This window comes from Gossypium arboreum, chromosome 4 (assembly GCF_025698485.1).
Source record: "Gossypium arboreum isolate Shixiya-1 chromosome 4, ASM2569848v2, whole genome shotgun sequence".
Taxonomy (NCBI): domain Eukaryota; kingdom Viridiplantae; phylum Streptophyta; class Magnoliopsida; order Malvales; family Malvaceae; genus Gossypium; species Gossypium arboreum.
In genome coordinates, this window is record NC_069073.1 from 103,315,115 (window position 1) to 103,340,216 (window position 25,102).

A 25,102-nucleotide genomic window follows, 5' to 3' on the forward strand; every position below is an offset into this window, starting at 1 on the left:
TTTATAAGCAAATAGACGTGCCTAATTGTAGCTAAATGCTAAATATATATGCTGGTATGCAATGTATGAATTTATACATGTAATTTCCGAATGTGTATAAGCACGGTAACCGTGTTCAAGCATTTGTTTCGATTGAGTTATGACGCCCGAAAGCTCCGTATGAACCTTAGGAATAGTTAGGATACATATGTCATGACATAGGATCCCGATATATGTGTGCGAGTAAGACCCTGTTTGGGATAGTGGCATCGATATGTGATTACATGTAAAACCACGTTTGGGACATTGGCATTGTATGATATATGCGTGATTCTCCGAGTGTCCTACCCAATTCCAAATGGTTCATAGGGCAACGATAAATTGTGAATAAATACGAAATCTAAACTGAAGGACCAGGTACGAAATAGTCTGTTATCTATTGAAATAAGGTAAGTAAGCTATTTTATGTATGTTACAAGTTGTGTATGAAACTAATAATGAATATGTGTGAATATGGTATGTGAATTCGACCTTGAAGATAAGTAACTTAAGTTTTATTAAAGTGATTTTTAACTATGTGTATATACATATATGTGATTGTGTATATTCGGCCAAATAAGAAATTTGTGTGCAAAATTTCATATTATTCTTGAGATTATTTAAATCTATAAATGTATGTGTGATTATATAGTGATATTTTGGCTTGAAAGTTAAATGACATTTGATTAATTAATTTAGGTGAGCATTCAGCCAAGGTAAAAATGGTGCATGGAAATGTATTATTTTATCTCATTTGTAGGTATAAGGTTAAGCATTAATAATGATAATTTAATTCGGTTAGCTTAAACAAGTTGAATATAGTATTAAGTTGTTTATTTGCTTATGACTTACTAAGCTGTGATAGCTTACCCTGTGTATTATATTACTCTGTTTTATAGATTTTAGAGTCAAGCTACAAGCTCAGGGACAGTCAGCCAAGTTCATCACACTATCTACTATTTTGGTACTTTATTAGTTAAACTTAAATTATGGCATGTATAGGTTGGAATATATTTTGAAAATGCTGAATGTTGGTTATGTATATAAGCCATGCGAAAATTGCTAAACTTTTATCTTTCAAATTCAGTTATGTTAAGTTCGGTTTACGATCACTTTGGTTTATAGTTACGTGACATGTATGCATAATGTTTTTGTTAAGTACCATGTGTTTTGAAAAATGGTTGCTTGTTATGTCTCAATTCGGTTTTATATGCTCTTGATTAAATATTCATTTAGCTTGATTGTTGGTAATACTGTGTATGCTTCATGGATAAATATGGTTGATTGTTTGGTATGTATTTTATGTTAAATGTGGCCTTTGTTTTAGGTAAGTTGTATATATTATTTATGTACTTCATTTACAAGTTCAGTTATAGATGGAATTAAACATATATGATTGCTTATTAGATTCTTTAATATATTTGTAAACTTGGTTACTATGAAATTGCTATATGAGCTAGGTCAAGAATGATATTATGTGATTAAAATTTTAAGATGTCTAAATAATGACTAACATTTTTGTTAATATGTAAGTAAATTTAGACATATTAACTAATATATGTAATAAGTGTACCTTTTAATGATATGTGCTTAAAATAGTTAAGTTTACTAAGGTCAAATGCATAAAAAAATATAATGATTAAATGGTATGTGTAGACAATAATGATTATTTACTTTTAATAAAGTATATGGAAATGCAAGACTATGGGCGTATGAATGCTTTAATTAGTATTAAGTGAAAGGCATGCAAAACTAATTTGCTTATGATCCAAGCCGTATAAGTAAGTGGTTTAAGATGTGAATTATGGCTTATTATATTATAAGAATGTGTACATGATTTAGCGGCTATATGCATAAGTACATAAGTGGTAATGGAAGTATGTTTAACCATGTTGGTAATAGAAAATGTTGTGCAATTAAATGCATTATATGCTGTTAGTAACAAGTTGAAATTTGTTGTGACGTATTTATGCAAGTTGTAAATTGATGTATGTTCTGAAATGTGAGTTGATTATATTTTTATTTATAAATGAGTTTGACTTGTGTGATTATATATATATATATATTAATAAATGTTTTGAAATTATGTTTTTGATCGGAAATGCCTCGTAACCTTAATCCAGCGATGGTTATGGGTTAGGGGTGTTACACTACTTATACGGTGAAAAATGCCAAATTTGTACGGATCACAAGAGTTTGAAATATCTGATGTCACAGAAGGATTTGAATTTGTGACAACGAAGATGGCTCGAGTTATTGAAAGATTATGACTTTGTGATTGATTATCACCCGGAAAAAGCTAATGTAGTTGCTGAGGCCTTGAGTCGAAAATCTTTGTTTGCATTACGATCAATGAATATCTAGATGATGATTTGTGATGATGGGTCAATTTTAGCTGAATTAAAAGCTAAATCGGTGTTTCTTCAACAAATTGGTGAAGCTTAGAAATATGATAGTGATTTTCAAGCTAAACGAATTCAATGTAAGTCTAATTCTGATTCAGGATTTCATATTGGAATTGATGATCATTTAATGTTTCGAAATAGGATTTGTGTACCGAAAAATACAAAGCTTATTTAGAAAATCCTGCATGAAGCACACAGTAATTGTTTTTCTGTTGATCCGAGTAGTACCAAGATGAATAACAATTTGAAACAGATGTATTGGTGGTTGGGAATAAAACGAGATATATTGGAGTTTGTATCGAAATGTTTAATTTGTCAACACGTTAAAGCTGAACATCAAGTACTATCGGGTTTACTATAGCCTGTAATGATTCCTATGTGGAAATGGGATAGAGTTTCAATGGATTTTGTATCAGGATTGCCCCTAACTCTGAAAAAGAAAGATGCTATCTGGGTTGTCATTGATCAACTAATGAAATCTGCTTATTTCGTACCGTACGTACAGATTACTCTCTGGATAGACTAGCTGAATTGTACTTGTCTGAGATTGTACGATTACATGGTGTACCACTGTCTATTATCTCCGATAGAGATCCGAGATTTATGTCCCGATTTTGGAAGAAATTGCAAGAGGCTCTGGGAACAAAGTTAAATTTCAATACTGCTTTTCATCCTCAGACTTACAGTCAGACTGAGAAAGTTATTCAAATTCTCGAAGATATGTTGAGATGTTGTATTCTAGAGTTTGAAGGTAGCTGGGAGAAATATTTGCCTTTGATTGAATTTGTGTATAACAACAATTTTCAAACGAGTATAAAGATGGCACCGTATGAAGCTTTATATGGTCGTAAGTGTCGAATGCCATTATACTGAACTGAATTGAGTGAGAAAAAGATTCACGGAGTTGAGTTAATCAAAGAAACAGAAGAAAAAGTGAAAGTCATTCACAATAGTTTAAAAGCAGCTTCAGATCGACAGAAATCATACGTGGATTTGAAACGTAAATAAATAGAATTTCAGGTTGGAGATCAAGTATTCTTGAAAGTGTCATCGTGGAAGAAAATTATTTGATTCGGTCGTAAAGGAAAGTTGAGTCCGCGTTTCATCGGGCCATATGAGATTGTTGAAAGAATAGGGCCCGTAGCATATCGACTATTGTTACCATCTGAGCTTGAAAATATACATAATGTTTTTCATGTTTCAATGCTATGTCGATATAGATCGGATCCTTCACATGTCATTTCTCCCGTTGATGTAGAGATACAGTCTGATTTATCGTATAACGAAAAACCAATTGGGATTTTGGCTCTTGAGATCAAATAATTAAGAAATAAGCATATAGCTCTAGTGAAGGTTCTTTGGCATAAACATGGAATTGCGAAAACTACGTGGAAACTCAAGAAAGCTATGCGAAAACAGTACCCTAACCTTTTCACCAGAAAGATTTTCAAGGACGAAAATCCCTAAGGGGGAGAGTTGTAACAGCTCGGTTTTAGGTTAAATCAGAATAGTGGTTTCGAGACTACAAATCTGAAGCCAAAATATTTATGTTATTATTTTTATAAGGTCTACATCATGATTGAATTATTATATGAAAGTTTCAAAAAGAAATTTTACTGTTTAAATGCTTAATTCAGTAAAAAGGATTAAACCGCGTAACGCGTAAAAGTTGTATTCTATTGTTGAAAGTGTTTAAATTGTTATGATTTAGTAAATCAAGAGTTTTTATGATGTTATTATACCAAGATTAAGGTTAGTGGACATTTATATCCATGACTTATGTGTTTTATTAAGGTTTTATTAAAGGTTATTATGGTAATTATATAATAAATTAAGTTAAAATGATAAAAAAACAATTAGTATTAATCTTCCAAAAACATTACCACCGAAAATTAGGGCTTGAAAAACACCATTTGAGAGCTTGGACATTCGGCTCTGGTGTCTTGATCATGTAAGTCTATTTCTAGCTCGGTTTTTAATGATTTCTACGTTTTTGAGCTTGTTGCAGCTTAATCTAGCTAGCCCGTACCTTGATTTTTGAATTTGATCATGATTTTGAAATGTGCCATTGTTGAATACTTGATTTCTTTGATGTTTAATGATAGATTATGGAAGCTTGATGATAGTTTTACAAGTTTTATAAAGTGATTTTTTTTTATAAAATGTCAAATAGGGATTAAATTGTGAAAATGTAAAATGTGGTAGTTAAAAGTGTGAAATAATGAAAGATTTGGGTTGCTAGTAGCATATAGGAAATTCGACTATCATGGGTTATGGCCTAATTGTGTAATTTTACATTTTTATATGTTAAGCACTAAATTGTAATTTAGCCAGAATGAATGTTTTAGGCTAAATTGAATTGAATGAAAGTTTGAATGAGTTAATTTGATATCATATAGATCAAGATAAGCAAATACCAGAACTAGATCAGGGAAAAAGAAAGGCTGGAGAATAGAAAATAGTTTTCATCCGAGCAACTCAAGGTAAGTTCGTAGAATTAGAATTGAACTTTTCTATACTTGTAATTGTTGAATTGAATGTATGTAATTGAAATACTTGAAATATAATGTCTTAATTATATATTATATTCGTTACCGAGCCCCGTTTGAACTATATAAATTCATTGGATACGAGTGACATATTACTGGGATTACCGTTTTGGTCGAGCTCCTGCATTTGTTGTGGACTCACCACAGCTCGTATGAGCTTACCGATTTAGCTCATAAGAGCTTACTATTTCAACTCATTGGAGCTTACCGATTCATCTCAATAGAGCTTATTGTTCAGCTCAATAGAGCTTACTATTTATCATATTGGGAGAAGCTTACCGACAATGACTCGAATGAGCATGTATGATGATGAATTGACGGATTACTTTCATTGTTCACTCGACTATCCTTTGAAGTTCTAATAAGTTCAACGGGCCTAAATAATGTTATATTGACGAGTTACAATTTATAAATGTTATTAATGTTATACATGATATATGAATCTAGAATAATGAGAAGCATTGTATTAATGGATGATATCATATATGTTTACAATGACTAACATTTCACGAATACTTGTGATTAGGTGTTGGTTAATTGAATTTTTTGAATATTTGTATTGCTTTGATTATGTATAAATGGTAAGTTTAATTCTGAATTATACGGGCTTACTAAACTATAAACTTACTCTGTTTCTTTTTCTATGTTTTATAAAGGTTAGTTAGCTCGCTCGTTTCGGACAAGTCGTTTCTTAGGCCATGTGATTTGACTTATTTTGATATTAAATTTTGGTTGAATTGAAGTGGTCAATTATGGTATGTTTTAGCAAGGAAGGATGGAATGAAATTATGCTAATGAAGTTTTGATATATAGATGTTAGATGAATGGGTTATACATGTGGTTAAATAGGTATTTGGATATGTAAATGGTAAGTTTTGATATGGCTTATAATGTGTATTGAAATGGTTATTTTGGTTGCCAATTGAGTTGTATAAATATGGTCAATTATGTTTGAAAATGCTAGTATTTATAGGATGGCAAAATGGCTTCGCAAATGGCCTATTTTTGTCCATACGGGCAAAGACACGGGCATGTGTATCAGCCGTGTGCGACACACGGTTATGTTTCACGGTCGTGCGTCCTCTGGGGTACCCTACAAATTAAGTCAGAATACCCTACAAGTTTGACACAGCTTAGACACACGGGCGTGTCTATTGATCGTGTGTGTTACACGGATTTACACACGGGCGTGTGATTGTCCGTGTGACATAAGTCTGTATACCCCCTAAATGGCACATGGCCTAGCACACGGGCGTGTGAGGCCATTTCGAAGGGCACACGAGCTAGACACATAGGCATGTGGTTGGCCGTGTGACACAAGTTAGTATCCTCTCCAGTTTTCACATGGCCTGGCACACGGACGTGTCCTCGGCTGTGTAACACAAGTAGTATGTATGCCCTATTTACACGCGGTCTAAGACACGAGCGTGCCTATTAGTCGTGTGAGGCACATAGCCTATTCACACGAGCGTGTGATATTTGAATTGTTGAAAATTTTATAAGTTTCAAAAATTTTTATATGTTATCAATTTAGTCCCAAATGCATGATTAAGGCTTTGTATGCTTTATTTAAGTATATAATGAATGTGAATAAGTGATATTTACTAGAATGTAATATTATTTGATAAATTATCATTCTGATCTGAGATATAAGTCTGGTAATGCCTCTTAACCTATTCTGGCAATGGTAACGAATTAGGGGTGTTACATTGTATTTGTGCTAAGTCACTTAATTTGTAAAATTATACTAACAGTTCGGTAAATAAAAACATAATATAGTTGAGAAGTGATGGTTAAAATATATTAAACTAAATGCAATGATCCCTAATGCAAATTTTCCTAATTATGCAAACTATATGAATGAAATAGATTTTAGCAAAATTAAACACAATTTGCAATAATTATAACATAAATAAACTAGGACAATTACTGTAATTAAACTCAATTTATTATCAACATGCTTAATAATATTTGGAAAAACATTCCATGGCAACTCGATCTTTCATGAGTTTGGAAACCACATTAGGTCTTTTCGAAATCCTTTACTTAGTAAATACACATTTTACTGATCCTTATTTACTAAGGGTTTCTTAGCATTCGTGCGAGGTAACATGGCCGTGTGAGGTTCGAAACAGTTTAATCACACAAATCTAAAAACTATGCAGATAACAGAGCCTGGTTAGGGTTGTTATGCAACCTGCAATTTAATCGGGTTAGGATCAAAATTAAGCATGCACATTTCAATTATGCGTGTACTAGCCGTCATCTGGCTAGGATCGCTCAGCTAATTCAGGTGCATTTCAGTCACGTATGAACGAAATACAAACTTGATTTTAATTGAAAATATGATCGATTGAGGCACAAATATTATAAGCATGAATCTAATAAATATTATTTAATCAAAGCAATCATCCTAGCTTAAATAAAATTAAGCTATCATTGTTGTAAACAAGAACATTGAACACATAGCAAACATTTTTAAATTAAATTAAAGAAAAGAAAGATTAAACCCAATTCAGAGTGGCTGTCACCCAAGACTCTGATTGACGAGGCTCTTTCATTGCTTTGCTTCGTGCCTTTGCTGATGGCTCTCCAAGGTGGCCAACCAAGGGTTCTTTAAGAGGCTCAAATGCTAAAATCTTTATGAAAATATTATGATATGTGTGGGGATAAAAGAAGAATGCTAAGAGAATTTAGACAGGAGAGAATGATGAATGATGAGGGATGATTAGAAATGTGAGAATGAGGTCTTATTTATAGGTGATGAGAGGGGGATAGTTTATTAAAAATAGGAGTTTTCATCTTTTGAAGCATCTTCCATGGGTGGCCGACCATAAATTGAGGAAGTTGAGCTGATTTTTGCTTTATTTCTGGTCAATTTGAGTGCCACAACAACTCAGGATTGAGACTCGGTCAAGTGCAAATCTTCAAGTAAATCTTTAATTTCTTCAATCCTTGAGCAATTAAACCAAAAAGTGGTTAATGGATAGCCATGTGCAGCCAAATTTTGGGTTGACTTGATCCCCAACTTGGACGATTTTGTAATCCAGTAAAGCTATCAGACCTGTCCAAAATAAATCAACAAGGACCAAAGAATAAAATTTATCCAATTTAATTAATTAATTTAAAAGCCAAATTATTAATGAAAAATTTTAAAATGAATTATTAAATATAATTTTATATTTTATTATTTAATTTAATCATATGACCCACTTTATAACTTAAAAATATAATATGTTCAAATTAATATAAAATAAGCCATTTATTGCATGAAAACTATATAATAAAGCATAAAATCACATTTTAATAACTTCTATGTCCTAATTTCATATTTTCACATATTTCATCAATTTATTAGACAATTACTTAGTTTTAACAACAAATTTAAGTAAAAGGTAATAAATTAAATAGGAAAAATCCTATATATTTTACGTTTATACACCCCCAAACTTAAATCATTGCTCGTCTCGAGTAATGTTCATGCACAGCAAAAGGTCTTGCTAAGGCAAAATTGCTAATTGTGTAAGTAGCATCAATCTTTGTCTCATAATCATGCATTAATAACTCCATGCTCTTCGATCTTCTTTATTAATAAGTAATTCATATGCAAACATTCCTTAAGATTACACTAAGCTTCAAAATATGCCAACATGAATCATAGTTTGCATATATGTCACAGCCATAGACAACATTCTTTATTCAACATAATTTCCTATCAATCAAGCAAACAATCACAAGGCTTATTTATGATCTTCATATGTTGAACTTAGGACTTCCTATCCACTAATGTAGGTGACATAATCATCAAATCAATAGGTCTTTTATAAGGTTGTAATGATGCTCGGTTAAAAGTAGGGATTTTAAGAGATGGGACATTTCAGTTTTTTTTTAAAAAAAAATCCTAACCTTTAACTTTGTCTTGATTTTCTCGTAATACAACCTTTTTCTTTAAGTGAACCTTTGGAGCACCCCCAAACTTATTTTGAACTCAAGCTCATACATTTTTCTTTTTTAGAGACTGAGCAAACTTTTTCTCACTTTTTTTATTTTTTTGTTAAGCATGAGCACATACATCTTTTTGAAAATTCCCTCCAATGTTGATTACCAAGACAACTTTAGTTAAGATGGATGCACAAAATTAGGATAACTTAAAAATATGGTAATTGGCTTATAATGTGGGTTCATTACAACAAACAAGCCTTTAAGCTCAAAATTACAGTTTCAAGGGTCTAATATCATAGGGTTGGCTTGAAAAGGCTCAAACAGTCCAAAGAAATAATGCCTATCATTTTAGATTTTTATGTCCCCGAGGATTTCGCCTCAAGAAAGTAACTAAGTCAATTCTAAAGATATAAACCTTCATATATGTCTAATCTCAAAAGAAACTAAGTTTTCATGGCAAATATTACTAAGGCTAAGATCATACAAGTATTCCATTCTTTATGATAACATACTTTCACTTAGATAAAATCATCACTCATGCTTTCATACAAACTATCTCATTAACAAAAAAATATCTCTAAACATTCATTTATTAAAACATACTTATGAAAGCAATGGTTGAAACATACTTGAAAATTTTTAAAATTTTGAGCAATTTATTTGCCTTACCCCCTTTAAAAAGAGGCAATGTCCTCATTGCAAGAACAAAGTAATGAATGAAAACTGAACACCAGGTAGGGTTGTAAAGAAAGAGAGGCGAGTCATTAAGACTACTTAAATACCAAGTATTTCCTAATAACCCAATCCTAGACATGTTCATTCCCATTACCACATCACTTAGTCTTTTTCTTTCTAAAGAAGTGTTAAGTTTATTCATGCTTGCTATGTTTTATTCTGCAAAAATTAAATCCTAATTACGAAAGAAATAAATTCCTAAGGACCTAAAAATAAATAAATAATAAGACAAGAGTACCCCCTTTTATTTTCTTGACTCATTCCCTTTGTCTTTTTTAGCTCTATCTCCACTTGCATCGTCAGTATCTTTCGTCCATCTTTCAAAGATAGTAATTGGGAACTTAGGAACAAAAGTATTAGAGATATTCTTAAAATAATTTTGAATTGATTCATCTTTAATTTTGCATATTTCCAATAAGTTTATCGTTGATTGTGCATGAACTTGCACATATCCATCAAAATTGACAACTCTGATTTCCTTAAAGTACTTGCAAAAGTCGGCATGGGAGTTGTATATTCAGGTTCAACATTTAGCTTGACTGGTTCTTCTTCTGGCTCAACCCTTGGTTCAGGGTTTTCAGATCCTTCAACTGGTTTAGGAATGTTTAGTTCCTTATCAGATTCTTCCTCTTTAGTGTCTATAACTGAATTAGCTTCAGTCTCAGTTCCATCTGTTGATTTTCAATATTCAGCTCAGTTGGCTTTTCTTGCTCTCCTTGATTTAGCTCATATACCCTCTCTACTAACCTTTCAAGATTATAATTTGAAATGCACCCTTGAACATCACTCCCTTAGATTTGATTGTGTTTTAACATGAGCCCTTAAGTAAAGTAAAGTGATTAATGATGGGAAATAAGCACTTCCTGCCTTCTTTTTAGCACAATCGTGAATCTCCTTGAGAATAATTTTCCCAACATTAATGGAATTTTCTGTTAAGATTGCATATAAAAATAGCATCCGTTCCATCGAGATGATGGAACTATGAGAGATAGGCATAAAACTGTAGCGAACAAAATAAAACCACACCTTTTGCTACTGGTATTAGGTATTCCTTTTAGCAAGAATGGCTCCCATACTTCCTTATAATACATTGGGATCCTAGATTTGTCACAACATCAACCACTTGTTGAATAAAATCCCAATTGATATTGTTCATCATAGGGTAGTACTCATCTTCTTCAAAATCAAGTTAAACATGTAACAGCCCGATTTTGGGCATAATCAAAACAGTGGTTTTGGGACCACAAATCTGATGAGAAAAATTTTATTTTTATTATATTTTTATGGTCCACTATTTCACGGAATAATTTTATGAAAATTTCGTTCGAAAATTTTGACGTTTGGGCACTCAATTTAGTCAAAAGGACTAAATTGTAAAAAGTGAAAAAGTTGAGTTCTACATGTTAGAGGTGTCCAATTGTTATGAAATTTTAAATTGGAGGTCTTTATATGGTAATTAGACCATTGGTTAAGTTAGTGGACAAAAATGGACATGGTTACGCATGTTTCCAAAGTTTTTCATTAAGGGCATTTTGGTCATTTAGTTATTAAAATGAATTAAAAACAAAATTAAAAGCCAATTTTTTCCCATCTTCAACCCCTTGGCTGAAACTTGCATGGAGAAACCATGTCTAGGGCTTTTCAAGCTTCCAAGCTCGATTGTAAGTCCATTCTAGCCCCGTTTTTAATGATTTTTATGTTTTTAAAATCCTTGTAACAAGATCTATCTATTTCTACCACTAATATGAGATATGGTTAAAGTCTAGGGTTTTGAACCATGATGAATATATGTGTATTTTGATGTTTAATGGTAGAAAATGTAACATCCTGATTTTCGGGTTTTTCGCGATTCTTGATATTTTAAGTAAATTTCTAAAATTTGGTATGTGATTATGGAATTCATAATGTGGGTATGTTAATGGGCTTATGGAAGGCCCATGAGTTGGCCAAAACCCGGTAGAATTTTTAAAATTTTGGACTTAGGAGTTAGGGGTTCTGGCTAGGTGCCCTTATATTAAGTTGTGGGTAAAATGTATCACAAAAAAGAGCTTTGGTAAAGTGGCAAGGGTGACGCCACTAAGCTCCTAAAAAGGTGGCGTGTGGAGCATAAGGGAAGTCTGGGTTCGATTCCTGTGTTGGCAAATAAGAGGATTTATTTTTATGTGCGGGAAGGGTAAGTGTTGGAACCTAAGTGGATTCGTAAGAGGAGAGTTGGATCAAGTCAAATGCATAAATTAAGGAGGGATAAGGGGAGAGATTTTAGGGATTTGAGAGAAGGATAGAGCTTAGCCGTTTGGAAGGGAGATTTGAGAGGGGATTTTTGGCAGAAGGGTATTAGGCTAGTTAATTTCGGTATTAGGGTCTGAGTGTGCCGATTTCTTCTTTGGTATGTAGCCTTCTTCTCTTTTCTTTCTCCTCTTGCCGATTGTTCTTAAGCTAATCCTCTCTTTTCTCTTTCGTTATTTCTTCCACAAACTCTCTACTTCTTATTCTTCCTCTCTTTCGTTTATAGTAAAAGCCGAACCTATCATTCTTCTCGTTTCTAACCGAATATCAATAAGCCAAATCCGAAGGAGTCAAAGGAAGTCGATTGCTCTATAAAGGTATACACTTGTTTTTCTTTTCTTTTAGCGATTCTTGTTATTTTAAAAAAAGCCTTTCAACTCTTTTGTCAACACCCTTTTGGTCCATAACCACTTTTCTTGATGACCCAAAAGCCAAAAGCACAAGCACCCTTGGGTGACTTGGTGGCCGATTCGTAGGATCCTTGTGGTGCGGGTTACGCTAGTGTTTTAGAGCTGCGACTGCGTTGAATCGGAGTTAACACGGGATTGAAACCGTTTGGGTAAGTGAACCTTGGTAAGTGCTCGTAGCTTTAATCAATTCAATATTAGGGAGTTTAAGAAAAGCCGAAACCTCTCTAATTTAGGAGATGGCGAATATGGGCATAGACTTTATGGGGTCTTCTTTTAATATTTTTGGTTTATTTATTGAAGGAGCAGCAAGGTGTAGTGTCGTTTTGGAGTAGCTTGGATCGCCGGAGTAGCTAGGCCTAGTCATCAATCGCGACAAAGGTAAGGTGCCTAAGGCCATTATGGATGGTGGCGAATGTGTAAGTGTTAATATTGGAAAGTTCTTATTTTGGTTCAATTATTGCGAGCTGATCTAGTTAAACAATTGATTATAGGAGAAATCGCATAGGAGATCTCGTCAAGGAAAATCGCAAATCAGGTGTGTAACGAACCCTTTTTCATAGCTTAAAGCGATAAATGCGAAAAGCGAAATGCCAAATTCGGCATTTCGAGGACTTATGAGCAAGTTTAACGCTCACTAGTTAGTTAGAATCGATGAGGCGATGATCGAGAACGATGGAAACGGTAAGAGTGTGATTTTGGCGTTCTTGGTAAGTTGGGCCTCGAGGGTGAAGTGGGGCCCATTGGGCTTCGGGCCCATTTGGGTAAAATTGGTAGAATATGAAAACTAGTTAAATTGCGATCGAGACCGATAAAACCATTATGGAATATAGGCTAAATGGGCCTAGATGACGAAATTAGCTAAGTAGGGCCCATTAGGGGTTTTAGGCCCAATAACTCGATTTCGCTAAAAATGGGCCAGAATCACTGTTTGCACCCATGAATTGTTAGTAATCGTTAATGAGCGTGGAAACCCTAATTTGTGGTAAAATTACAAGATTACCCTTATACCATAAAATGACCGTTTGTCCCTAGGTAAAATGACCATTATACCCCTAGGGTTTATGTATGATTTTAATACATGGGATTTTGATAAATATGGTATGTATGATATGCACATGAAATGTATGATACGCACATGATATGTATGATATGCACATGAGGTAATCATAAATGCATTGGGTTGGGTTTTATATGGATGGAGGAAGTGAAAAGGGCTTATGCCCAGTTGTAAAAGGGCTTATGCCCTGATTATTGAAAGGGCTTTGGCCCGATTATTAAAAGAGGCTAGGCCTCCAGGTTATATGATAAAGCACTATCTTTGCCGATTGGAGAGTTTGGCGGGGTGGGTCGAGTTAATCCCACATGGTGTGTTGGTTGGTACGGTGGAGAGTAGCGGATGGTGGGTTGAGTAGTCTCCCCAAATGGGTTGCATTCTTTCATTGAAATTATATGTGACATTGAAATGGGCCTAAGGGCCATACCGATTTCTGAAAGGCTTGCCCAAGATATTATGAAATATGAAACATGAAAAGGCTTCGGCCCAGTAATATGAAATATGAAAAGGCTTCGGCCCAGTATTATGAAATATGAAATATGAAAAGGCTTCGGCCCAGTATTATGAAATATGAAATATGAAAAGGGCTACGGCCCAGTGCATGATTGAGATTGGATTTGGGCTTAGACCCAATAGGCCGTTATTGTTTTGGGCTCTGAAAGGGCTTGTTGCACTGTGAGTTTCCAAACTCACCCCTTCCTTAACCTTGCGGTGAGCCTTGATGTGAGGACTTGGGTAGGAGAGGATTCGGAGTGGCCACGGTGATCATCTTTGGGCTTTTAAACAAGTATTGGTTTTCATTTTAATTACTTTAATTATTATTTACTTTTGGGTTGTAATAAGGCCAATTTTAACTTTCCTTTCATTTTTTCCGGGATTATTTTAATTTTAATAACTTTAAAAAATTTGGTTAATAATTATTCAAATGGGCTAGACTTAGGGCGTGTTTTCAAAACGATATTTGTTTTAAAATATCTCAACATCACGATTAATCGATTTATCAAAGACGTCCACTTAAACAAATTTAAACTCGATATAACAAAGTGTGGCTATGGTTGTGGGCATGTCTAGGATTGGTTCCAATCAAAGAGCTTGGTACTTAGCGACCTTCATGGCTCACCTCCTCTGTCTCGGATACCTACCGGTGCCCGACTTCCATACACTTTGTTAACTCAATAAAATATATGGTTTTAAAACATTAAAACAAGCGTGGGTTTTCAACTCCAATGTGGCACGTTAGATTCGGCCATAACGTCTGGTAGGGTATGGGTGTTACATTTAGTGGTATCGAGCCTAGGTTGCAACAACTCGGCTGTGGATCGGGTCCAAAAATGTTTTCGAAAACTTAGGCCTAAGAAGGGTATTTTTGGAAAATAGTTTTTGAAAAGTTCATTTTAAATATGGTTGCGGAGAAATATAGGTAAAAAGGGTACCAATTTTTTCTGTTTTAAATCAAGAGTTCAAAATAAAGGGAGTTTTCAAATCAAAGTTTTCGAATTTCTATTTTCGATAATCAAAAACATGTTTTTCTAAATGGATTGGTGAAAGAAGTGGCGCACTGAATCCCCGGCACCAAGTCTGTAAGTATATTTTCCTTACAATATATGATATTGATATTATGAATAGTACTGAGACCCTACTATGAGACTTTAGCTAGGGTAGAGTCAGTAAACAGTAGGAATGAGGCGTAGCTAGGCTACGATGATACCAAAAATCCTTGAAGCGCTATATCTACATAAGACATTTTCTTAATAAGCGGTGGAACGTTATACTAATTTCATAAAATTCATAAATCGATAAATTCGATATGAGTACTAGAGGAGCTCGTGGACGAGGCCGCGGACGTGGTCGTGGAAGGTGCAAGTGAATCTTCATCCTCGGGGCATAGGCCGGTGAGAGCCAGTGTGCCACAAGCAACGGAGACTGGGTCTTATGATCGGGTGCGGGGATGACGCTTTATCCCAAGCCATGTTAAGGGTTTTAGAAAGAGTGGTGGAGCTAATCTTGGGACGGTGAATAAGGGTCTATATCGGAGCGACTCAAGCCAACGGAGCGGAGGTATTTAGGGGTGTATCTGGAGTGGCCCGAATGTGGCGAGAATATTGGTGGAGGCAGCAGAGCGGATCATGGACGACCTAGGCGCTCGGTGGAGCAAAAGTCGAGAGGAGGCGTGTCGCCGCTACGTGACGAGGCATACCGATGGTGGATCACCGTAAGGGAGAGTACCCCAATTGAGCAAGTAACACAGGAATTGTTCAAAGCGCCTTTAAAGGGAGGTATGTTGGAGCAAGCTATGTGGATGCTCGTCGAAAGGAATTCTTGAATCGACTCAAGGTGATAAGACCGTAGCAGTATGAGGCGAATTTTGAGGTGAGTCGATATGCTAGTGGTATAGTGGCAATCGAATATGAGTAGATGTCCGCTTTGAGGATGGTCTCCGTGATGAGCTTAGGATATTGATAGCTCCACGGAGGAGCGTGGTTTTTTGCGTTGGTAGAAAAGGCTAAGATAGCCGAGGAGGTGAAGTGAGTGAGCGATGAGAATCGTGAGAAGGATCGACCAGATTCAAGAGGATTTGAGACCCTCGAGTGCCACAAATCAAGTGTTAAAAGAGCAAGGATGGAGGAACCGGTTCAAGCGGTTCGATAAATACTTATAGGCCGCAGGCTTGCAGGGACTGTGGTAGGGTGCATATGGGGGAGTGCTGGAAACGAACTGGAGCATGTTTTCGATGTGGGTCAAAAGAGCATAAGTTCAGAGAGTGTCCTCGAAGGACAGCTCAGGAGCTAGCGGCAGAGCAACGGAATGTCCAACCACGGCGAGGAGGACCACCACCACAGAGGGGTCGTGGGCAAGGTAGAGGTGGCAATGGTAATGGACGAGGACGTGGGGCCCCTGGCAGAGGTGCTGGTCATGCTGAAGCTCGACAACCAGTGTTAGTTTATGCTTCATGACGTCGTGAGGAGGGTGACGCTCCTGATGTTATAACTGGTACGTTCTTCATTCATAGCATGCCTTACACTGCTTTGATTGATGTGGGTTCCACCCACTCGTATGTTGCTTGTGATGTATCGGGGCTTTGGATGTGCTTCGAGAAGACCGTGAGTGGGGTATCGATAATAAGTCCATTAGGACATTCGGTTAAGGTAGATAAAATTTTAGGGCGATCATGTTAGGGACACAAGATAAAATCTTTGAAGGAGATTTGATGGAGCGCCATTTCGGATTTTGATCTTATTCTGGGAATGGATTGGTTAATTAAGCACAAGGCGACGTTGGATTGTGCGGCAAAGAGGATGGTACTAAGAACTACCGAAGATGAGGAGATAATGGTCATAGGGGAACGAAGGGATTATTTATCCAATGTTGTTTCGGCATTAAGAGCCGAGAAGTTGATCCGGAAAGGTTGTGAGGCGTACTTGGCCTTTGTGAGTCAAACGGGACTTGAGGAGATAACGGTGGAATCGGTTAGGACTATTAGGGAATTTCAGGATGTATTCCCAGATGAACTTCCTGGATTACCCCCGAATAGAGAAGTCGAGTTTGGAATCGACTTACTACCGGGAACAGCTCCTGTGTCCATTGCACCTTATCGGATGGCACCAAAGGAGTTGGTAGAATTGAAAGCTCAGATTCAAGAGCTATTGGATAGAGGGTTTATAAGACCAAGTGTTTCCCCGTGGGGTGCACCGGTACTGTTCGTAAAGAAGAAAGATGGGACTATGCGCATGTGCATTGACTATCGGCAGTTGAATAAGCTGACTATTAAGAACAAGTATCCGTTACCAAGAATTGATGATCTGTTCGACCAACTAAAAGGAGCCTCGGTGTTTTCTAAAATCGACCTTCGGTCGGGATATCATCAATTAAGAGTTAAAGAGGGGGATATTTATAAGGCGGTGTTTAGGACTCGTCACGGACATTACGAGTTTCGGTAATGCCATTTGGGTTGACTAATGCACCGTGGCCTTCATGGATTTGATGAATCGGGTATTCCGACCATACTTGGATCGGTTTGTAGTCGTTTTATTGATGATATCTTGGTGTATTCGGAAGCGGAAGAGAAGCATGATGAGCATCTTCGTGTAGTCTTTGCAAGTGTTAAGGAGAAGCAACTATATGCAAAGTTTAGTAAGTGCGAGTTTTGGTGAAGGAAGTTACCTTCTTGGGGCATGTTGTGTCTGCCAGGGGATCAAGGTGGACCTCGAAAGATTGAAGCAATTTTGGAATGGAAGCCCTTGAAGTGAGAACGGAGATTCAAGTTTTCGGGTTGGCGTGTTATTATCGGAGATTCGTGGAAGGATTTTCGTGTTGGCAGACCAGTTAATGAAACTTTTCGGAAGGGGCACCTTTTGTTTGGTCGATAAGCGACAGAGGCTTTTGAGAAGTTGAAGAAGGTTTTGACTGAGCGCCAGCTTTTGATTCACCGAGTCCGGTAAGGATTTCACGGTGTCTGTGATCGTCACATGTAGGTTTGGGTGCGTGTTGATGCAAGAGGGTAAAGTGGTCGCTTATGCTTCACGATAGCTTAAGCCACATGATGTGAACTACCCTACTCATGACTTGGAATTGGCGTGATAATCTTTGCACTTAAGATATGGAGGCATTACCGTATGGGGAGAAATGCATCATCTATACGGATCACAAGAGTCTTAAGTACTTGCGACTCAAAAGGAGTGAATCTTAGGCAATGAAGGTGGATAGAGTTGTTAAAGGACTATGACTGTTCGATCGAGTATCATCCGTAAGGCGAATGTCGTGGTGATGCGCTAAGTCGAAGGGCGGTGGCAGAATTAAAGGCGATGGTTGCTCGTCTAAGTTTGTATGACGACGGAAGTTTATTGGCGGAGTTACTGTGTAAGACCGACTTGGGTAGAACAGATTAAGAAGCAACAGTTGAAGGGCGAGTCGTTGGTTGCTCGGTTTGACAAGTTGAGAAGGGGAGAATCGACTTTGGGTTAAATAGTGAGGGAGTTCTTTGTTTTCGAGGAAGAATTTGTATCTTGAAAGACTCGACTTGAGATTGATGATTTTGAAAGAGGCACATAATGGACCTTGTGCTATGCATCCGGGAGGGAGTAAGTTGTATCGAGACTTGCGAGAGCAATATTGGTAGCCCGGGCTTAGCGAGAAGTGACAGAATTTGTTGGGAGATGTTTGACATGTCAACAAGTGAAGGCCGAGCATCAACTACCTTCTTGGATTATTACTGTAGGTAAAGATACCACTTTGGAAGTGGGAAAGGGTAACTATGGACTTTGTAAGTGGGTTGCCGTTGACACCTTCTAAGAAGGATTCGGTTTGGGTGATTGTGGATAGACTCACGAAATCTGCTCATTTCATACCTGTCCGAACCAATTACTCACTTCAGAAGTTGGCCAGATTGTATGTAGCGAAAATAGTACGGTTGCATGGTGTGCCAGTATCTATAATTTCAGACCGAGACCCAAGGTTTACATCTCGGTTTTGGCAGAAGTTGCATGAGGCATTGGGAACGCGATTGGATTTCAGTACGGCTTTTCACCCTCGATCGGATGGGCGATCGAGAGAGGTTATTCAGATTTTAGAGGATATGTTGAGGGTTGTGCTATTGAGTTTAAAGGCGTTGGGAGGACCATTTGCCCTTAGCGGAGTTCGCGTATAACAATGATTACCAAGCAAGTATTGAGATGGCTCCATATGAGGCACTATATGGGCGAAGGTGTCGCTCGCCTACTTGTTGGGCGAATTGGGGAAAGGCAAATACTTGGACCGAGTTGGTGGCGAATCTGAAGACAAGATTAAGGTAATCGGGAAGAGGTTAAAGAGGCGGCGGATCGACAAAAGTCTTATCCGCGTCTGAAGCGTAAGGATATTGAATATGCGGTAGGAGACATGGTCTTTTGAAAGTTTCGCCTTGGAAGAAGATCTTGAGATTTGGTAAGAAGGGTAAGTTGAGCCCACGGTTTATTTGGCCTTACCGAATCATTAGCGAATAGGGCGGTGGCTTATCATTAGAGCTACCTCGAATTGGATCGCATTCACGATGTCTTCCATGTGTCCATGCTAAAGCGATATCGTTCACCCAACTCATATCGTGCGATTGCGAAATTGAGGTACAGTCGAATCGACCTTTGAAGAGGAACTGCAAATACTTGATCGTGATGTCAAGGTGTTGAGAAGGAGGTCGATCCGTTGGTGAAGGTACTTTGGAGGAACCATGGCAAGGAAGAAGCTACTTGGGAGACCAAGAGGCAATCGTCGTGATACCCTCAAGCTATTTGGACTAGGTAAATTTCGAGGTCGAAATTTCTTTAAGGAGGGTAGAGTTGTAACATCCGATTTTCGGGTTTTCGCGATTCTTGATATTTTAAGTAAATTTCTAAAATTTGGTATGTGATTATGGAATTCATAATGTGGGTATGTTAATGGGCTTATGGAAGGCCCATGAGTTGGCCAAAACCGGTAGAATTTTTAAAATTTTGGACTTAGGAGTTAGGGGTTACGGCTAGGTGCCCTTATATTAAGTTGTGGGTAAAATGTATCACAAAAAGAGCTTTGGTAAAGTGGCAAGGGTGACGCCACTAAGCTCCTAAAAAGGTGGCGTGTGGAGCATAAGGAAGTCCTCGGTTCGATTCCCTATGTTGGCAAATAAGAGGATTTATTTTATGTGCGGGAAGGGTAAGTGTTGGAACCTAAGTGGATTACTGTAAGAGGAGAGTTGGATCAAGTCAAATGCATAAATTAAGGAGGGATAAGGGAGAGATTTTAGGATTTGAGAGAAGGATAGAGCTTAGCCGTTTGGAAGGGAGATTTGAGAGGGATTTTGGCGAGAAGGGTATTAGGCTAGTTAATTTCGGCATTAGGGTCCGAGTGTGCCGATTTCTTCTTTGGTATGTAGCCTTCTTCTCTTTTCTTTCTCCTCTTGCCGATTGTTCTTAAGCTAATCCTCTCTTTTCTCTTTCGTTATTTCTTCCACAAACTCTCTACTTCTTATTCTTCCTCTCTTTCGTTTATAGTAAAAGCCGAACCTATCATTCTTCTCGTTTCTAACCGAATATCAATAAGCCAAATCCAAGGAGTCAAAGGAAGTCGATTGCTCTATAAAGGTATACACTTGTTTTTTCTTTTCTTTTAGCGATTCTTGTTATTTTAAAAAAAGCCTTTCAACTCTTTTGTCAACACCCTTTTGGTCCATAACCACTTTTCTTCAAATGACCCAAAAGCCAAAAGCACAAAGCACCCTTGGGTGACTTGGTGGCCGATTCGTAGGATCCTTGTGGTACGGGTTTCGCTAGTGTTTTAGAGCTGCATTGCGTTGAATCGGAGTTAACACGGATTGAAACCGTTTGGGTAAGTGAACCTTGGTAAGTGCTCGTAGCTTTAATCAATTCAATATTAGGGAGTTTAAGAAAAGCGAAACCTCTCTAATTTAGGAGATGGCGAATATGGGCATAGACTTTATGGGGTCTTCTTTTAATATTTTGGTTTATTTATTGAAGGAGCAGCAAGGTGTAGTGTCGTTTTGGAGTAGCTTGGATCGCGGAGTAGCTAGGCCTAGTCATCAATCGCGACAAAGGTAAGGTGCCTAAGGCCATTATGGATGGTGGCCGAATGTGTAAGTGTTAATATTGGAAAGTTCTTATTTTGGTTCAATTATTGCGAGCTGATCTAGTTAAACAATTGATTATAGGAGAAATCGCATAGGAGATCTCGTCAAGGAAAATCGCAAATCGGTGTAACGAACCCTTTTCATAGCTTAAAGCGATAAATGCCGAAAAGTCGAAATCAAAATTCGGCATTTCGAGGACTTGTGAGCAAGCTTAACGCTCACTAGTTAGTTAGAATCGATGAGACGATGATCGAGAACGATGGAAAGCGGTAAGAGTGTGATTTTGGCGTTCTTGGTAAGTTGGGCCTCGAGGGTCGAAGTGGGGCCCATTGGGCTTCGGGCCCATTTGGGTAAAATTGGTAGAATATGAAAACTAGTTAAATTGTGCATCGAGACTGATAAAACCATTATGGAATATAGGCTAAATGGGCCTAGATGACGAAATTAGCTAAGTAGGGCCCATTAGGGGTTTTAGGCCCAATAACTCGATTTCGCTAAAAATGGGCCAGAATCACTGTTTGCACCCATGAATTGTTAGTAATCGTTAATGAACGTGGAAACCCTAATTTGTGGTAAAATTACAAGATTACCCTTATACCATAAAAATGACCGTTTTGTCCCTAGGTAAAAATGGCCATTATACCCCTAGGGTTTATGTATGATTTTAATACATGGGATTTTGATAAATATGGTATGTATGATATGCACATGAAATGTATGATACGCACATGATATGTATGATATGCACATGAGGTAATCATAAATGCATTGGGTTGGGTTTTTATATGGATGGAGGAAGTGAAAAAGGGCTTATGCCCCAGTTGTAAAAGGGCTTATGCCCCGATTATTGAAAGGGCTTTGGCCCGATTATTAAAAGAGGCTAGGCCTCGGTTATATGATAAAGCGACTATCTTTGCCAATGGAGAGTTTGGCGGGGTGGGTCGAGTTAATCCCACATGGTGTGTTGGTTGGTACGGTGGAGAGTAGCGGATGGTGGGTTGAGTAGTCTCCCAAATGGGTTGCATTCTTTCATTGAAATTATATGTGACATTGAAATGGGCCTAAGGGCCATACCGTTCTGATAAAGGCTTGCCCAAGATTATGAAATATGAAACATGAAAAGGCTTGACCCAAGAATATGAAATATGAAAAGGCTTGCCCAAGATTATGAAATATGAAATATGAAAAGGCTTCGCCCGAGATTATGAAATATGAAATATGAAAAGGGCTACTGACCCAAATGCATGATTGAGATTGGATTTGGGCTTAGACCTAATAGGCCGTTATTGTTTTGGGCTCGAAAGGGCTTGTTGCACACTGAGTTTCCAAACTCACCCCCCTTCCTTAACCTTGCAGGTGAGCCTTGATGTGAGGACTTGGGCCGGAGAGGATTCGGAGTGGCCACGGTGATCATCTTTGGGCTTTTAAACAAGTATTGGTTTTCATTTTAATTACTTTAATTATTATTTACTTTTGGGTTGTAATAAGGCCAATTTTAACTTTCCTTTCATTTTTTAGGGATTATTTTAATTTTAATAACTTTAAAAAATTTGGTTAATAATTATTCAAATGGGCTAGACTTAGGACGTGTTTTCAAAACGATATTTGTTTTAAAATATCTCAACATCACGATTAATCGATTTATCAAAGACGTCCACTTAAACAAATTTAAACTCGATATAACAAAGTGTGGCTATGGTTGTGGGCATGTCTAGGATTGGTTCCAATCAAAGAGCTTGGTACTTAAGCGACCTTCATGGCTCACCTCCTCTCTCGGATACCTACGGTGCCCACTTCCATACACTTTGTTAACTCAATAAAATATATGGTTTTAAAACATTAAAACGAAACGTGGGTTTTCAACTCCAATGTGGCACGTCAGATTCGGCCATAACGTCTGGGCCGGGTATGGGGTGTTACAGAAAATGCATGTTTATGGTTAGAGAAACGACTTTTACTAAGTGATTTTCGGTGAAAATGCATAAAATGACCTATTTGTAAAAGTTATGAAATATGTGTTAAAAATATGATTTAATGGAAAATGTGGGCTGCTATAAGCATGAAAATTCGGCTATGCATGGGTAGTAAAGAATTTGAACACATTTCATTTTATGAGCCTAGGGACGAAAATGTAAATATGTGAAACTTTAGGGGTAAAAATTTAATTTTTCCAAATATGATTTTTGGTTTTTACTATGTAATAAGGCCGCTTTATTATTTATCTTTTTACTATGTAATAAGGCTGCTTTATTATTTATCTTTGGGTTTTTGATTTATATCTTATTATGATGAACTTAATTTATAGTAACTATCAAAATGGGCTAGAACTAGGGTTCGTTTTCAAAAACATAAATTGATTTCAAAGTAACACGATTACAAACAAGGCTTCTGCTATGGTAACGTTTTTCACATTTAAATATGTTTTGTTTTTAAATGAACATAATTACAATGGTAACCTAAAAATATACGCGGTGTTAGAGTGTGGCAATGGCGGTGTGCATGTCTAGGATTGGATCCGAAAGAGCTTGGTACTTAAGCAGTTCGATGGACTCACCTCCTCTTTTCTGGTTTCCTACCTGGTGCACAGCTTCCATTCACTTTAACCCTTAATGAATTAATCCTTTAAACATCAAGTACGATTTTCTGGACCATGAATGGAAATATGTTTTAACGCTTTGATGTGGCACGTCAGATCCGGTCATAACGTCTAGGCCGGGTTTGGGGTGTTACATTCTCACCCAAACTTAACCAATTCCCTACATGAAAACTTACAAGTATATACCATCCATTTCAACCAATTTCCAATATTCAAACTTATATGTTCCTATTTTCAATCATACTTCTAAACTTACTCTTACATAAAATTTGACAATTTGTGTTCATGGATGGTTTTAATTAACTTGATTAACCAAAAACAACTCATGATACAATACCATACCATGTCATCTTTAAAACATACATTGCTAGCCATTCCAATTGCTAGATTACAAACCATCATTTCTAAGTATTACTTGTCTACATTAGTCTATACATGCCATTATATCAAAATAAGAACATTTTTACCAAAATCAAGGGATAGATAGTGTGATGATAACTCCGACCCGAAATCCAACCTTCATGAGCTTTGAGCACTATAAAACCGAAAAAATAAACCTAGAAAGCATTAATGCTTAGTAAGTTCATATAACCAAAATGCACTTACCATTCATGTTCATCAAGTAATTTACACATTAAGTAATATGTCCATTAACTTAGCCAATTAGCTTAGTCAATTAGCAAATAAGGCCTATACATAATCATTCAACCAATTGATTAGTTTTCAAAAACACTAAAATGCATAGATGAGCTCATCATACCATTTCTCTTTATATATCTATGTATGTCATTACCGCTGAATTATTGAATTTTTGATGGACCTTTCCTTTTCCAGTTGTACAATTGAGGTGTACATTCCTTTTCAAGTGGTACACACAAAGTATACCTTTCCTTTTCATATGGTATACACAAAGTATACCTAACCTTTCCAACTGTACACACAAAGTGTACATAACCTTTTCAAGTTGTACCACTTGGGTACATAAGTCCTTTTCAAGTATCACCCTTTTGGGATACATTTCCTTTTCATAATGAGATCAAAAGATTATCCTTTCGGAACAACCTTTACTACAACATATGCAGGATCTCATATACATGGTAATCACCTGTCCAATCAGAAATCAATATTCAAACGGATTCTTGTAATATTTCATTATTTACATGTAAATCACAAATCATTATTGGTTTATTACTTGTACATACCAATTTCAAATCATGATGTACATAATTCAACAATCAATTCATCACATCTACATGCTTAATTTAGTTATACAAACTTACCTTGACAATTGATCGTATTTACTAGTCCGAGACTTTTTCTTTCCCTCGATCTTTTTCTTTGTTCGACACTTCTGGATCTATATAAATAAATTTAATCATCAATTCTATGATTTTTACATTCAATCAAGCCCATTTCACATTTTAGGCAAAAGTACCATTTTACCCCTAAACTTTTAATTAATTCCAATTTCATCCTTAGGCTCGGAAATTGAAATTCATGCAATTTACTCCTTATT